This window comes from Canis aureus, chromosome 4 (genome assembly GCF_053574225.1).
Source record: "Canis aureus isolate CA01 chromosome 4, VMU_Caureus_v.1.0, whole genome shotgun sequence".
Taxonomy (NCBI): Eukaryota; Metazoa; Chordata; class Mammalia; order Carnivora; family Canidae; genus Canis; species Canis aureus.
Window position 1 is genome coordinate 89,508,380 of NC_135614.1, and position 12,758 is coordinate 89,521,137.

General features: G+C 50.7%; 1 protein-coding gene across 2 annotated transcripts in view; it reads right to left on the minus strand.

Moving 5' to 3' along the window:
• Positions 1 to 12,758, minus strand: part of FBXL7 (F-box and leucine rich repeat protein 7) — a 352,352-nt gene that overhangs the window by 291,335 nt on the left and 48,259 nt on the right. The gene's annotated exons all lie outside the window — the stretch shown is intronic.

The window sequence follows — 12,758 nt, forward strand, 5'->3', positions numbered from 1 at the left end:
AATGGTGCTAGGCTCGCACGGCGGACAACTCTTCACTGTTCTCCCTTTCGATTATGTTGTAAATTGTCCTTTGGAACACACACTAGAGGCCTGGTGCTGACAATGGCTAGTAAGGGAAGGTCTCCCTGTTGTAGCTTCCCCATCAAGGGTCCAAGAGCAAGCACCTTGTCGTCCGGTTTCCATCCAGACGTTCAAACAGCGAACACCTTCCGAACAGCCCGTGCTTCCATTCCAGCCTATCACTTATGTGCCTTGAGAAGGAAGAGAGGAAGGAGAGAGAGATGGAGAATGAGAGAGAGAGAATAAATATAAAAGAGGGGGTGGCTAAAGCAGGATTTGTCATCACCCAGAAGTGCTAAGGCTGGCTCCCAAAACGCGGGCTCTTATTCCTCCATCAATCTTAATACCCCCTCCCCGCCCCAACCCCAGATTCTATGTAGAGCAAACAGGGAAAGAAAAGAAAGTTCCCAGCCAAATATCAGAGTCTAGCTTGGAAAAATGAACTCTGCAATGACAGCACATATTTCTCAGGGCTTACTGGGATCTAGTGAAGGAGACTGGCTCCAGGCCTCACAGTCTCACAGAGTTTCTTGATTCCTAAGTTAATCATTTTTGCGTCGTCCGCTTTCAAATAAGCCAAAGGGAAGCTTCCTCCAGGAATGGCCATTCACTGGCATTTCACAGTTAAAAAGACCACCTTTGTGAGACGAGCCTTGAACAAGAATTTGATTTAGATTTAATAAGATACCTGCTCGTGGGTAATGCATACCAGGGAGACTGACAAGAAATACCTGATAGGATGCAGCTCCAGCACAAACCCAAATCAGTTTTAACAGCTCCTCGGGATTTATCAGGCACAGCTCAGGTAGCTTGACGGGGTTATAGCGGATGGTACCTGAGCCTTCCACGTGACGAAAAAAGTCTAAAATCCCCTCTTTCTCTCAACATGTTTTAGGCATACAAGCCTTGGTCCTCTCCACTAATGACACCCCGAAGACAAAACCAGATGAACAATCGAACGTATACGACTACATCCATGGTAGAGTAAGTTTGCTAACAATGACATTTTTTGAAATTCAACTTTTAATTGTAAATAAGCATTTCCTTCTCTTTGCTCTGAAAAGTATCTACCCAGTGTTTTTAGGGGGGCAAACTTTCCATGTAAGCAGGTGGCTCCTCGACCCCTGGGAAGATCGCAAGAAATAACAGTGGCCTGGGCCACTCTTACTTTTCAACATTTCTAAATCTTACCATTCATATCACTCATTTCATTGGTCTCATCTCCCTCCCTGTGCAAGCAAAGACCGCGAGTAACCATGGGGGACAAGTAGGTTCACAGCGGGCCTCGGGACCCGTCTTCCATTGTTTCCGACGCACACGACCAATGGGGCTCTCCCTTCCGGTGTATGTCAGAGGCTATCACATTTCATATATGGCAACCCCTCTTCTCCTCAACTACGGACAGGGAGAAGGAATTACAATCTGATCAACCAATTATAAATCGTGGGATTTTTCAGAGGAGCTGAAAGGAATTCCAACAGGTACTCATGACTCCACAAAACCAACTGGTATAATCGCACATGAGGGCAGGCAAAGGAGACCGGCTCTTCTTTTAAAAGAAATATTTTTCTCAAAGGCGTTAATCGTGCTCCCGGGGGTCTGCTTGTTTACTCTGGATTTTCCAATCTAATGGCTTCAGTACATGACAGTTTGGTTCTAGGGTAAAGGCGGCCTGGCGGGAGGAAGAAGATGATCATTCTTCCTCCCTGTCCGTTCCAAACAGGAGAAGCAAAGGACCAGGACGTTCACCATTTCAGGATAAGGTTCAGCATCAGCAACTAACAAATCTGTCACAGGATTCATGAACCAGGAGCAAGACTCTCAAGAACTGGGTAAGCGTCAGGCAGGGCTCGATGAGGGTCTGCTGGTGATCCCCATGTGTAGCCAATCCTGAGCCTCATGGGCCCCATGAGACCTCATTACTAGTCTCCCTTGAAAGACAGAAGAAGAGCAGGAATTACCTGCATCTGACTCAGGCTTGAAAATCAGAGGAGAGTCAGGACCCAGGCAAACATGGCCTCAAACCTCTTCTTCGGATATCCCAGAGGCACACGCGGGTAAACCAGCCCCTCTTGTTATGTCATATATAAATACCCAGGTAATAATATCCGGCACCCAAATAAAAGTAGTAAAGAGAACGTCTATCCATTCATTCACTTGCTCATGTAGCAACCAGGAGATCTCTATTGTGTGCAATTATGCAACCACGGGGCTGCTGATGGGGATACAGTTATAAGCAATGTCAGCCAGAACCAATCGCTGGCAGGGAGAGGCTTCCAGCCTGCTAAAGGAGGGAGGTGCTCCTCAAATATCACACTTATAAATGCACGGTTTATAACTAAAGACTCAAAAGGAACTAATGTAGTTCTTTGAAAGTGTAGTAGAGAAAAAGAAAACCCAACCTGACCTTGGAAATCAAAGAAGGCATCATTTGATAATGAAGAGATACACTTAAGGCCAACAGGAATCTGGCAGAGGAAACAGCCTGGAAAGGGCCCAGGCAAGAAAGAGCACGAGTTCAAAGGGCTAAAAAAAAGGTGCACGCGGTGGGGCAGCGGGGCAGTGACGAGCTGCGGCGGAAGGAAGACCATGCAAGACTCACGAGGCCCATTCACAGCAGAGATCTTTGTCCCGAAACCATTGAGAAATACCCAAGTGTTTAAAAATCAACTCAAGTTGCCCAGAAATAAAATCTACTGTAAGAGCAGCATTTCAAGTCAACAGGAACAAAGATGGATACTTCCATAAATATTTTGGGACAACTGGTGAGCAACTTAGAAACAAAAATAGATAGATGATAGATAGATAGATAGATAGATAGATAGATAGATAGATAGATAGATAGATGATAGATAGATAATGGATAGATAGATGGATAGCCAGATAGTGGATGGATAGATAGATGATATAGATAGATAGATAGATAGATAGATAGATAGATAGATAGATAGATAGATAGATAGATAGATGATAGAGCCAACCTCACTGCTTCCCCCAAAATACATTTCAGATAAATAAATCGTTAAAACGCACAAACTGAAAACTGGAAGGTGCTAGAACAGAAGCATGAAAGTTTTTCTACTCTGGATTAGAGAAATCTGTTTAGTCCTATTAGAAAATATGAAATCATATCAGAAATGATGCATAAATGTGATGTAATAAATCAGTGAAACTTCTATGTAGCAAAAAAAAGCAAGAAAGGAAAAGAAAGAAAATCACCCAACATCTAGCCTACGGAGAGATGAAAGATAAGAAACATGCAGAAAACACTAACGTCCAGGAGGGACAACGATCACATGGTACTAGAGAAGGAAACCCCACGAGAAGCTGAATAAAGGACAGGGTTAGGGCACTTTCCAAAGGGGACAGAGAGTGGCCTACAAACAGGTCAACTGCTCTATGTCAATGGTAACAATAAACATAAAAATAAAAACGGGGAGGTTCTGCATGGACATGCTGGTGAGCGGCGAGCGTGTGGGAAGCCTCCGCAAGCGCACGCGGCGGGGCACAGGCCGGCAGCCCCGGGACGGGGACGCGCTCCGGGCGGTGAGCGCGGCTCAGGACACCAGGTGTGCACACCTGAAATGGGCCTAGACGTCTTGGCCCAACAAGAGCGTCTCTGAATTCAGCCAAAGAAGCCCCACAAGTTCAAAAGGCTTAGAACCTCAGGTGTTCGTTCATCTGATCAGTTTTGGGACAGAAAAGGAGAGAACGCCACAGAACCAGTTTAAAAAAACTGCCACTTCCGTGCAGGGGCAGGTGACACATTAACATGGGATGCGTTTGCTGTCGTGGAAGAGCGTCGGTGACAGAGGTGCAGTGACACGCGGGCGTCGGGATGCCGCGCACCTGCCTCGGCGCCTACGGGAGCTGTCGCCTTCTTCTTCTACTCACAAGGTTCAGGGAGCAGCTGTGCTCACCTGTAGGCCTTCGGGGCGTCCTCACGTGGCCGAGCCAGGCGCCTGCCCCCAGCACAGCAAGACAACGTGCGCTTCTGTCCCTGCAGCGAGCTTTCTCGGGCCTGGGGTGTTTCAGCGTGAGGAGCGAGCCGGTTGGGGCGGCACGTCGGACTGTGGGAGCTGGGTCCCCGACGGGAACAGGCCTGCTTGCCCACCCTCGCCCTCCCCGGCCGTGAATTCAGACACGCCTCACCCACAGGTGCACGTGAGCCACCAGCCCAGGAGGCTCTGCTCTCTGAGACCGAAGTCTGAGAGGCCCCCCGGATGCAGAGCGCAGCCTGCTGAGTGGGCCTAGAAGCTTCCACAGCAAGGAGACCAGGTGGCGTCAAGCCGACAACGTTGCTGCGGTCCCACCCCCAGGGCCGTCATTGCGGCCAAACCCCGGAGGCCTGTTCTGGGACCGCACGCACCCCCGGACACAGCAGGGAGCGGGCCGCCCTGGATGAGGCCCTGGACGAGGCCGAGGATGAGGCCGTGGATGAGGCTGTGGATGAGGCCGTGGATGAGGCCATGGATGAGGCCCTCGATGAGGCCATGGATGAGGCCGTGGATGAGGCCCTGGACGAGGCCGAGGATGAGGCCGTGGATGAGGCTGTGGATGAGGCCGTGAATGAGGCCATGGACGAGGCCCTTGATGAGGCCCTGGATGAGGCCGAGGATGAGGCCATGGATGAGGCCCTGGACGAGGCCGAGGACGAGGCCGTGGATGAGGCCGTGGATGAGGCCGTGAATGAGGCCATGGACGAGGCCCTCGATGAGGCCCTGGATGAGGCTGAGGATGAGGCCATGGATGAGGCTGTGGATGACGCCCTGGACAAAGCGAGGATGAGGCCCTGGACGAGGCTGTGGATGAGGCGATGGACGAAGCCAAGGACGAGGCCGTGGATGAGTCCCTGGATGAGGCCAAGGATGAGGCCCTGGATGAGGCGATGGATGAGGCCGTGGACGAGGCCCTGGATGAGGCCATGAATGAGGCCCTGGATGAGGCCATGGATGAGGCGATGGACGAAGCCGAGGACGAGGCCGTGGATGAGTCCCTGGATAAGGCCAAGGATGAGGCCATGAATGAGGCCCTGGATGAGGCGGTGGATGAGGCAATGGACGAGGCCCTGGATGAGGTGCAGTTGGGGAGCCGAGCCCGAGCCCAGGGCACAGCGCTGAGGGGTCCGCCTGGCATTGCTGGGTCACAGGCCCCGACACCTGCCGCCCCACCAGCTGGGTCCTCGTGCTTCCTCTCGCTCTCCGTAAAACGTCCGGGTGGAATAGGCTCACTCGGAAGAACTGCTGGATGCAGAGCCGCTGGCGGCCGTGTCAGCACCAGAGCCGCTGAGGCTGATGATTAACACGATACGGGATATGCCTGACGTCATGGTCACCGTGCATCGGAGGAGACCCTTCAGTAGCTTGAACCAGACTCCCATACGCTTTTTATTTTAAAGATTCATTTATTTATTCCTGAGAGATGCAGAAAGAGGCAGAGGGAGAAGCAGGCTCCATGCGGGGAGCCCGACGCGGGACTCGATCCCGGGACCCCGGGGTCGTGCCCTGGGCCCAAGGCAGATGCCCCACTGCTGAGCCACCGGGCATCTGTAGGTGCGGCCGAGACCGTCCCCAGCCCCATGACTGCTCACCTGGACAGCGGAGATAAACCGTGGGCGCCACGAGGCTCCCGAGGGCCTCCCGACAACCACGGGAGGGCAGGTGGTGAGGTCCGTCGGGTCACTGCTTCCCCTCCGTGCTCGAGCTCCCCCAACACTCCCGACCCAGAGCTTGCCGTCGTGCTGCCTCCAGTATTCCCTCCACCCCGGGGAGGCACAGCCGGGCCGTGCCTGTCACACAGGAGCGGGGTTCAGGGTCTCCAGGCTCGTTCCAAGCCTGGCAAAGAAGGGCTTCTCCGTAGCTTCTCCAGGAACTCTTTCCTCCGTTTTAAGCAAGTGCGAAGCCAAGTGCGGAAGGCGGGACCTCCCGGGGACGCCGCCCATCCCCAAACCTTCTCCCACCCACTGCCCTCCAGCCCCGCCGCGCCCCGACTCCCTCCTCTTCGGCCAGGACAGAAGGTGACACGACAGGACCTCTAAGACGAGGTCGTAGAAGGCGATGCCGCTTCTGCCTCGTTTCCTATATTTCGGGAGTGGATAAACCACTGTCGGAAACTTTCTCTGCCGAGGAAGCACGCGGACGTCCCCGGGGCCTCCATTCTGTAAGGAAGCCCGAGCGAGGCCGCGGAGAGGTCACAGGACGCCCTTGGGACTCGGGAGGGCGGCGAGGCCGAGACGGGGAGGAAGAGGGGCCAGCGCCTCCGGGACTGCCCCGGCCCCGGTGGCCCCGCTCCAGCCGCTGCGTGGCCCCAGAACCCCTCCACCTCGGCCTTCCCAAACTCCTGACACGCCCAAGCTGAGAGGGAGCGTAAAACGATGGCTGTTGCTGTAGGCCGCCCCGTTTTCGGGTGATTTGTTACGCAGCAACAGCAGCCAGAGCACGCCGAGACCTAACAATGAAGAGACGAGAACCGCTTCTTCCTGTAATAGGATTTCTTGCACTTTTGTAAAGCAATTCTGTTGAGCTTAGGGAAGCATCTGTGTTTTAGGACTTTCATGATTTCCCTTCAGACACGGTGTTTTTCTGGAGAACGAGTTACAGGTTAGACTCTAAAGCCACATACTAATGGACAAATTATGGCCTGAGGGAGCACCAGCATCCTGGGGCCCGGCGTCCCTCTAAGATGCCAGTTACTCACAGATCCCAACACTAATATGGCAGGTTGCCCTGAAGAGGAGGATTCCCCACACGCTTACGGCCAGAGAGGCCTGGGGGAGCAAGTCGAAACTTCACTGTGGTTGCACGTAGGTGACAAGGTCTAAAACCTCTTCCTATCTGTTTTCACAAAAGATTAGGGATATCACTGCTTTCCCCTCTCATTCTGCCCACCTCCCACACGCAGGTAGAAACCCCAAAACCGCAAAGACATCAAGAGCAGGACACGAATACCGAAGAACGCGGCACTTCGGTGCGAGTTTCCGTCTCGGCATCCAGCCACGCCCTGAGGTCTGACCAGAGAGCAACGTCCTCCGTGGCGACAACAGCTGGATATCCGCGTGCGACCTCACGGGGACAGGCGCGGGGACTCGGGGGCACTGCGAATGCCTCCGAGGGCTCACAGGACCGCGGTTCCTCAGTCCGGTGCAGGTCACGCGTGACGAGAGCAGCCCATGCCGATCCAGTCCACCTGTGGTCAACTGAAGCACCGAGCGGGTTTGTGAGGCTTCTTCGAGGGGCCCGGGGTAGAACAGGAGAAGCCGAACGCGCCGTGTCGTGGAAGTGGGACAGCCTCGTTCACGCCGCGCTGGATTGGGAGGTACCCGTGTTTCTTTCACGCATGTACTGACTGTGCCCCTTGCTGTCTGAACCCCGGAAGTGTCCTGGATGTCCTGCAGTGTCATGGGGGTGGGGCGTGAAAGGCTCCCGAGGGGACCCGCGGTAAAAATATTCGGCGATGCTCGTACTGCACTCAGACTCTGCAGAACTACGTCTGGGGCCGTAGACGTAGACATGGGTTAGTTTGTTTAGCCTTTGCCTAAGAAGACTCAGAAGTTCCAAACCACTGGGCTTACCCAAAACCGCCCAAAAGGCCGACCGGTTAAACTCACTGATGGCCTTGTGATATTTGGTGTCACACAACTGTTTTTCTTTGAGCTCAAGTCTCTGCCTACTGGGAACCACATCCTAACGACTGCCCAAAGGGGATTTTTCTCAATGCATTGTTGTGTCTTGTCTTAAGAAATTCATTAGTTATTTCAAAACACAACCCATATGCCGTTCTCCTCTCCTCTGTTTTACATAAGGATTCCTCTCTCTCCTTTTTTGGCAGAAAGTTCCAGAAATTTCTCTATTCTCACAAGAACAGCTCTAGGCACTTTCCCAGTACAATAAAGAAGCGTTTTATGTTATGGGTGATGGCCAGTTAGCATTTGTATTTCTCCGGAAGAGCTACAGCGTTCCTATCAGCCAAGGGAAACACCTGCACAGCCTGTGTTCCCGAATTACATCCATGACCACACATCCCATAAACAAGAAATCGGAATCCAAAGGACAAAAACCACAGGTGCTGCAGAAAAACAGCTCCATGTAAACCTGTAATATGCAACAATCTCTTCCAAACAAACAAGATTACTAGGGTATAATTATAGCCGGGAAACAGGGACCTCAACCCCGAAAGACTGTAATTATTTTTATAACGTATAGGGTTTGGACTAAGCATGACCACAGACTGAAGCACTAAGGCAGGGATCCTTACGCTGCCTGACAAACACCTATGAGTGTATCATAAAATATTTAGCCAGACCTGAACCTTCTTTTTTTCCCTTAACAAATTTAAAACACAAATTTGGAAAAAGGGTATATTTAGACCTCAAAAAAAAAAAAAAAAACCCCACCACATTCTTAACCCTGTGACTACAGAGACACACACACTGTGTCATATATCAATAATAATGTCTGCATATTGGACTCGGAGCAAAAACAAGGACAGCTAGAAGCCACTTTAATTCACCGAGAAGAAGAACCCAAATATTGTCATGTGGACGAGAAACGCCCTGAGAGACGATGTCGTAGACCCCACGTCAAGCCAGAGGGTCGGGGAGGAGATGAGCCCGGCGCTGGCCCATAGCACGAACGGATGAGTCCCGCCTGTCGCAGGGGGTCGCGGTGGGCAGATTAGGAGGCGGCAAGTCTCTGGGGAGGCACTGTCAACAAGGCTGCTTCGCCAAATATTTTACATAAAATCTTCTAACTTTGGAGTCTATGTTTAACAAATCCTTTACGGCAAAAAAATTAAAATAAATTAAAAAATCCTGATATCGTTTATTCAAGTTGGCTTTTGCCAATTTTTTTTTTTTTTTGGATGTCCTCATGTCTGCCACATTGACACGCCTGCGAGGAAGGCCCTTAGAGCGTCTGCGAAGGAAGAGGAAAAACAGAGGGACAGGTAGTAAGCAGGGCATCGGAGAGACTGCGACAATGCTGTCACGGGCTGTGCACACGCTGGGGCATGAGTTTTCAAACTGATGGCCCAGATCGCACGCAGCCAACCACCGCGTCTAAACTTTACAGTTCCAATGAGTTATTAGGGACAAAAAAAAAAAAAAATCATCCTTTTAAAAGGTGTCTTAAATGTCAGTGATCCACGCCAGCCGTTACGCTAAGCAAAAGCTCTACATCAACTGTCTCCTTGCCTGGTGAATGTTGCCACACACCAGCACTGACAGTATAAATATTATTCTTAATTCCAAAGATAGAGCTTCTTGCTCATTTATGAAGTCTAGCTACTGAAGTGTTATCATCCTGCTAGGAAACTCTGTTAAGATTCAGAAGTGATCATCTTTCCCGTTGCTGTGAAAGTGGTGAGCTATAAACCCAGTTGAGGCCTGAAAAAGATAGGATACTAAGAATGTCTCTGACAAACGTTATTTTTCACGTTATTTAATGAATCACTAAGCGCAGCTTCCATTTAAAAATACAAATCATTTTTTTGTAAATTTATTTTTTATTGGTGTTCAATTTGCCAACATACAGAATAACACCCAGTGCTCATCCATCAAGTGCCCCCCTCAGTGCCCGTCACCCAGTCACCCCCACCCCCACCCACCTCCCCTTCCAGCACCCCTAGTTCATTTCCCAGAGTCAGGAGTCTTTATGTTCTGTCTCCCTTTCTGATATAAATCAAACGCAAAACATCAGAGTGTGGACCCAATGGAGGGAATGAAGAATGCATGGTCAGGGACCAAGGACGCGAGCCGCCAAGAACTGAGCTCTGGGTTTATAGGTCTCTGGTTGTACTTCGGCAGAAAACTGCAGTTCTTCGCTCCCTCGACAAGTGTGCACTGGGACAGGCGTATTGCATGTGCTAAAACTGCAAAGAAAAAGAATAAGTAGCTAGAGATTACACCATATTTCCCAGGAGATGAAACCGACCTCTTACTGCATTTTGTTCAACTTCTATTACTGCATGCCAGCTTGGAAATAACTGAAGTATAAGACGTAGGAAAAATGACAGATACGATTACCAGCCATTCTTCATAGGAAATGAAATGTGCTGCTAACGCCGTCCAAATACCAAGGACAAAGACACAAAAACTATATTTTAAAGTAAAGCAACACTCACTTATTGTCCTACACTTAAAATATGAGGCCGGATGAGCACTGGGTGTTACACGTTAAGTGATGAATCACTGAATTCTACTCCTGAAAGAAACATCTAATCTAAAATAATTAGGCCAACCATTTGTTCCTCTAACACAAAAGGATTCATCTTTTCTGGCCACTGAACACAGAAAGCTCTTATAAGTGAAAAGAACCAAGAAAACATCAAGAAGGTAACTCTCCTTCATGTGATTCTCAATCCCCTAGGAATCCACCCTAGATTTGTTTCATATTTCAAGGAAAAGGCAAAGAACACACAGACAAATAATAAAAGCACATAAATAAGGGCGCAAAGGGAGGCAGACTTATATGAAAACACATCTCCACATCAGAATAGGTTAGAGCCAAGCCCAGACTACTCCATAACTCAGGTTGAGAGAAATTTCAACATTTTTTTTTTTTAGAGCCACATTTGCTAATCCAGGGCTCCTCAATCCTGGTGCTATAACATTTTGATTTGAGCCAGATAATTCTTTGTTTTGAGAGGCTGCACTGTGCATTGCAGGATGTTGAACGGCCTCCTTGGCTTCTACCAACTGGATGCCAGTAGCATCCCTCCAAGTTGTGTCACCTGGGGAGCAAACCTGTCCACATCGAGAACTGCTCTGCTAACCCGTGGTGACAAGGCAGATCCCACGTAAGCCAACCAGCTTTCAGCTACTGCGCGGCCATGGATGCCACGAGGTTCTCTCTGTCCAAGGTGCTCAAGGGAACCCACACCTTCACTGCCCAACAGGTGCTGTCTAGGCCGACACAAAGGGGCAAAAGCTTCAAGCCTCACGCCTTCCCAAAATGCGTCCCAAGCATTTCCTCCTCTGGGAGGGACATTTCCCATCTGAACACTGGAATTTAACAGAGCTCTCTACATCAGCAACGTCTCCTTGACACATGTCTACGTGATGCGGGATCTTTAGAAACCACCAGGAAGGAAAGGACAGGAAAAACACGTAAAATGATCAAGAGGCTAAAAGATGCAAGAAATACTGGAAGAATGATTTACAAGATGCCTCAGTTTTTTTTTTAAAGGCTAAACTGTCAATTCATTCAATGCCTAGGCACTGGACACCCACCATGATTCAGCCCTTGAGATGCAAAGCTAAGAGGGAACTAGGCCCCGCCATTTGAGGGAGCTGAGGGACCCACTGACGTCTCAGACACGCACACTAGTCGTTCTCAAACCCGGCTACCTGTTCAGGTCACCCGGAAGCGCTTCCTCAAAGTCCCAACGGCTCCGCTCACACCCAGGCCCGTTACGTCAGCGTCTAGACTCTTGGGTAGTTCCTAAAAATTAGCCTTTGAGCTAGACTGTGAGGGTTGGTGGAGACGTGGACGTAGCAGGGGGGAGTGGGGACAGCATTTCTACTTGAAGAAGGTACAAGAGAAGGGTCACCATGATGCAAAGTCAAGGGCATCTAACAGCTAAAAATAAAAACAAGTGGTTTACAGCCCCCTCCATTCACCAGGTCTGAGAAGGCTCTGGAAGAAAAGAAAGGGGGTAACAACCAGGCCCTGGCGCGTGTTAAACTTTGGAGAGAACAGAGACTCTTTAAACATTTCTGAGAAAAGAGTCAAACTTCATCTTCGTAAAACTCTTGTAATGGAGGGTCCAAGGGTAGAGACAAAGGCACGACGTCAAGGATCACGTCTAAGGCACGAAACCCCAACTAAAGCAGTGGCTTCCCTTCATTTCCCTGGGGAGTCTCCTTGGTGGGCTCCCCACTGGCCTCATCCAACGCATCCTAGATGCCCTCAGGCGTCGGGGCTACACCCGGTGGCCTCGTTATTCTAACTCCCTTTCCCTACGCGGTCTCATGGCTGTTCATTCACTCCTCATCGGGAGGCGCACGGTATGGGAATCCTCTGCCTGGACCTCACCCCACACTCACCCCTCACTTGATGCTGCCTGCCTGTTTGACGTCCCCCTTGGCCATGATGAACTAACCTCAAACCCATCGTGTCGGAAACCGAACACACAGTATCCCTTACAAAGCCTATTGCCCTTTACGCCTTTTCTCTCTGGAAATGGTTCCGCGTCCCGTCCACTGACACAGGCCAGAGACGTGCATGTCTCTCGGGACACGGTCTCCTCCACCCCGATACCCATCCACCGCCAGGCCCCGTGGGCTGTACCTTGTGTGTGTCTCCCAGTCCCCTCCCGGTCTCTCCCCCGTCGGGAATCCCTTGGCCCGAACTGCCACCTTCCATTGTTTGACTCTTTCCATAAACGCTCCGACTTACTGACCCAAATTCACTCTTGTCTTCCTACCAACACTGAGTCACCAGCTCAAATCCTATAACTCGCCACATCGCCGCTTGACTTAAAATTCTGTGGCTTCCTATTAATCTTGGGATCTATAAAAGTTCCTCAGAAGGTCTGCCGATCATCTCGATCTGGCCACAAAGCCTTCCTGGAGTCCTGCATGTCTCCCATGCTTGGTCCCACCTGCCAAGGGCTTGGGCTCCCTGTTCAGACTCCTAACCTCTCAGCCGCCCCTTAGATCCCAGTAAAAGCGTTTTTCCCCAGGCGTCCTTCGGTGACCT